The sequence below is a fragment of the Dipteris shenzhenensis genome, chromosome 4 (assembly GCF_047967505.1).
Source record: "Dipteris shenzhenensis isolate YYH24624 ecotype China chromosome 4, Dip_SZ_1.0, whole genome shotgun sequence".
NCBI classification, from domain to species: Eukaryota; Viridiplantae; Streptophyta; class Polypodiopsida; order Gleicheniales; family Dipteridaceae; genus Dipteris; species Dipteris shenzhenensis.
Window position 1 is genome coordinate 11,463,520 of NC_141599.1, and position 5,266 is coordinate 11,468,785.

The window sequence follows — 5,266 nt, forward strand, 5'->3', positions numbered from 1 at the left end:
GTAGAGCTAGATGCATCCAAGAGTTTCCATGAATATCTGCATATGTGTACATGATCCTAGATGTATTTATGTACATAACCCCCGCTGCCCTAGCCAATAAATATATTCAAACAAGAGGTTCTTATGAGGCATGCAGGTATTAACAATCTCTTTTGTCTACGCGTACTCATTTTCTAATAAATAGTTTAATTAGTGAAGAGCTCTATCACTAAGCTAAAGATAAAATACAAAGCTCATCCACTTGTATGCATAATGCATATTCAAATGTGCATCCAATCCCTGTATAGTAATGCAAAGCTCAATGTAACGTGAAAATTAGATTATGAAAAATACAAATGGATATGAGGCTAGACCTAGTTCTTGTTGCTATTGTTGTTGTTATCATCATCATTGGTATTCCTACTATTATTGATGTCATTGTTGTTGTTATTGTTTCTATTGCTACGATTGTTGTTGCTTGCCTTATGGGCTCTTTAACTAGCGAATCATAGATTGTTTCTTGTAAATTGTCTATTTGTTGTTGATACCAAAATTGTAAATTATTTGATGACCCTGTAAAGAATGCATGGTAGCTAAGATAACTCAATTTTCATTGTGGAGAGAGCTCATCTAAATTGTAAATTATTTGATGACCCTGTAAAGGATGCATGGTAACTAAGATGACTCAATGTTCATTGTGGAGAGAGCTCATCTAAACAGAGGCATACTATTGGCAACCCAAATTTCATTATTCATGAAAAATATAGGGAAAGCATATTTCTAGTACGTTTGATTTTGAGAGCTTTTGCAAAGCATGCTATAAGAATGCTATGTAACACATGAAATGGAAAAAAAATACATTGAATGGATAACCAATAGTCACTCTAGGAAACTACCCTTTAGAGTTGTACATAAATATTTTTGTCAATTCTATACCCAAAAAAGAGAGTTTTCGAAACATATCTTCACATTATTTATTATTTTATCAAAATAATACGAAAGAATGAGGGTTTTTCAAAATTTGTTTTAAGATTTTTGGATGGTTTTCAATTCGATACCTAAAAACATATTCTCATATTTGGAAATTTTTTTTAATGGGTTCTTTCAAAATATGTCTTCACATCTTTATATTTTATCAAATCGATGCCAAACAACTATTTTGTTCCAAAAAATCTTTGTAATTTTAATCTTTATACCAAATTTAGGGTTTATGGATTAAGGTTTAGAAGATGTGTGGTGATAATCACCCGAGGTGATTTCCTCTAAAGTGAAATTAAAATATGCAAACACTTGGTGATGTGTTAAAAATTGAAATTATTGACATACAAGCACAAATAATTCTTTGGGATCGAGACGAGATCATTCCAAATACTTTTCTTCATGATATCACACAAACTTATCTTGAGGAAGAAGAGGTGAACATTTTCTCTTGGTTTGGAGAAGCATTAGGAGTTGGCAAATGTATTGGCTAATATGTTCATAATATAATTTGTATGATCGAAGTCATTAGGTTGACATGTGAAGGCATCAATTAAAGTACAATGGATAGTAGTTCAGATTTATGAGTGCATAGCACTATCATTTAGGGTTAGCTTTCTTGAAATCATATTTGCTTAAAAGAGTTTCTTCAATGTGATGGAAGGCAAAAGAATGTACTACCAAAATAATGGAAGATGACAAAAGGACACCAATCTAAAAATTTAGATCATATTGGCAAGGAGTTGTTGGAATAAGTAATGCATAGATAGGGATCGGTGATAAATTTAATGATCTTGGCCATGAAGTACTTACTAGAATTAAGGATAGGTTGTTTGTAGGGTAAGAAATGTGATAATAGGGATCGATGATAAATTTAGTGACATTAGCCATGAAGTATCAACCAAGACCTAACCCACGTAGCACAAGTAATTAGGCACACTAGTCGCCCCAATAAACAACCAAGAAACGGGCCTCTCTAAGAGATGAGACCTCGAATAGCAAGGACAAGGAGTGGATTACCAAGTAATAGGTCCAATATGAGATAATAGTTCAAAGAGGTTCGTGATTATAAAATAAGAAGGTAGTTACTAGAATTATTTGGTAGAAAGGACCTCTAAACATATGGGAAGTTGTTGTAATGAAACAAGGATGGTCTCCTTGCTATTTCATCTTGTGAGTGGTGAGTCAGCCTGTCGTGGAGTGAGTGCTTCATCTCAAGCCAAAAGGTGTGTTGTGTAGACCTAGGCTATTTGTAATGGTCTTGTCTTACTAATTAACACAAAGTAGTTTTTCCATACAACTGGCTTTACATTTGCTCTACACACATGCTCCTTCACCCATTCTCATATAGTTTCACCCATGTAGCATGAACCCTCCCCCTCCATTAGTCTTTGACACAATTCTACAACTAAGCAACATGTAGAGATGCTTGACAAAAGCATCTCCTAGAGTGCAAGAGAGAGCATCTTCCTACCAAGCATCAAGTATCTCCTGGAGTGCAAGAGAGAGCATTTTCCTACCAAGCACTAGTCACCAGGCATTGGGTCACCGAGTCCAGAGTGGCACGAAAAACCCTAGCATCAATATTTGGTGATCTTGGGATCATCATGCCAAGAGTTGAGTGGAGCAAGTGAAGGATAGGGACTAGATCATAGACGAGAGTCCAAAAAAGAGTTCATGCTAAAAAGTGATGAGTTGCAATAGTTACTTGGTCATGCATACTATTTCAAAAGATAGGGACTAGAGCATAGACCAATCCAAAAAATAGTTCATGCTAACAAGTGACGAGTTGTGACAGTTTACTTGGTCATGCATACTATTTCAAAAGATATCTCCAAGTGTCATCTGTTGAGTTCAAAATCTTGTAGGCCTATTTGTTGATTGGGGTTGGGACCAAGGACTATACCCAGGTCACCCTTCGTATCATTCAAGCTCTAATAGATGTTGATGTCTGCTTGGAGAGAAGACAAAGATATGCAACCAAGAGAGAGGAACACCTGTGTTAGGTATGAAGAGGTTGGCAAGAGCAAGATAGAGACACAACATTGAATTTTGAATCTGGAAGGCGGTCATGAGAACCAAGGGGACCTAACAATTACACGCTTGGCCCTCCCATCTCCAATCAGTTTGACCTGTTAACACCAATAAATTTGATCATTAATCATAGTTTTCCAAATCCAATATAGATCCCCATCTGAAAAAGTCATCATGACCCCACTATCAACTCACTTGGGCAATTAGAGATAGCTACACCTTAGAGTGACGGCTGTGTGTCAGCCATTTTTTATGGTCTTTCCCAATTAAATGCCCAGTGGCATCCCATGTCCTGGATGACCACCATTGGCAGGAAAAGGGATTTATAGGGCTTCATTCCCCATTGTAAAGGTTAACAATTTAGTTTGTATGAGAAGATTTTTTCTCATTTGATCCAAGCATTAAGTTGAAGACTCAGCGGGAACATTGGTCTTAGCATTCCTTTTACCAACTCTTGTAGTTCATTTCTAAGTTTTAGCTATAATTTCCATTTATTTCTATTTAGTTCTACTTGTCTTTTTTTAGCATTCACCTATGACATGGCACTATGGATACACAATAGTAGCCAATCAATCAAGAGAGAACCAATGACATGGGCACTACTCAATGGTACAAGATACTAAAGCTCTTCGGTTTTAATCACTATGCTTTAGTTTCCTTGTGTGAAATTAAGGCACTCTCTTCATGGTTTATTTGCGATGGGCTGGACCACCATCATGCATGCCCTGGTCCGATCTGCATATTTGACTCAGCAACCCATGTTTTTCTCAAATATGGAGGGGCCGTATGAGGAGGAAGGCCAAGAAGAGGTGGATGAGCACCACCATGAAGAAGAGGACTAGTAGCCCCAAGTGACAATTCCTGACCATGACACATGGTATGAGGTGATTACTTCCTTCTGCATAATCGAGGACATTGCTGATGTTAATAGATGGAAAGGAAAGATTCAAAGCTTCCACCTAAGTTGCAAAGAAATCATGGAAGTACAAGCACTCATGGAGTTGATCCAGTGAAGCTTCTAGAAGTGGTGTCAACAGAATAAGCGACCAACAAGGGGTAGCTACACTAGGCCCGATTATACTCAAAGTCCCTCGCATGGATATAGATGCAAGCCTCCAACCACAATGGAGGGTTCCCTTTTTGAAACATGCAGCATTTTGGAGAACTTACTGTTGTGTGGTCTAGAATGATGCACCGACCCCACATATATGCCTCTACGTCAAAATTGGAGCTGGCCAGACTTTGAATGCATGAAGGCAGCTAACCGTAACCTAGCGTACAACTTCCCTAGGTTTGATTTTTTAGAAGTTGGGTCATCATTGGCCTTGTGGCATCTCGGGTGGAAGAATTTAATACTACCTTTGCCTTGGTCCTCGATCCTGCAGTCATTGCCACAATGCATTTTTTAAGGGTTGCTCATCATTTTGCTCCAAGATATACCTACACTCAACCAACCAACAGAAGAAAATCATCAACAATTTTGAGCAGAAATAATTTTCAACTTGAATGAGGGGCTTTTATTCCCTCAAATCATGTGTCTATGCATACATGTCCTTAATCTTCATGGTCACCATATTCAAACCTTTGAAGGTATGTTCGAGACACGTTTTTGGAAGCGGCTCCACCCATTTTGCTGCATCTCCCATAGGACCTTTGATTGGTAGTGGATAATGAACAATGCCCCAAAATTAGACATCATGCACCGAACATAATGTAGGGATGGATTGTGAACAAGAAGGTAGGCATGTTAACCGCCGGAATGGTTAACAGTTCATATGTTGTGATAGAAAGCAGAGATGTAGGAGAGGGTGTGAGGATTAGCTTATGCTATTTGCCTTGGAGTTGTATGGGCCCAAGGGTCTATAATATGAGACTGAGAGAGGTAGTATAAGGGTTGGCCCTCCCTTCAAAAGGTGGAGTGTATTTAAGGCCAAAAGTTTTACTTTGGTCTCTACCACGTACTTGCAATAGTGGGAATATAACCTCTCTCTTTCTCTGCATTCTCTTGCACTTGAGTCTTCTTGTCTCCTTTGCTAATTGCCTTGTGATTGCCACTATCCCCCTCCTCCATTCTCTCCCTTCTCTCATTCTACATTCCCCTTCCTCTCTTTCCGTCTTTCCCCTCTTTCTCATGGAATCACTTGCACACAATCTGGTAGACACTTGGGTGACACAAGTATGAAGCTTGTGCATACCCAGCTCCCACAAGGAGCTACTCAGAAGTAGTGGCTTCGATGGCATTCTTCCAAGATCCCCATGACACATGAGTCAGCAT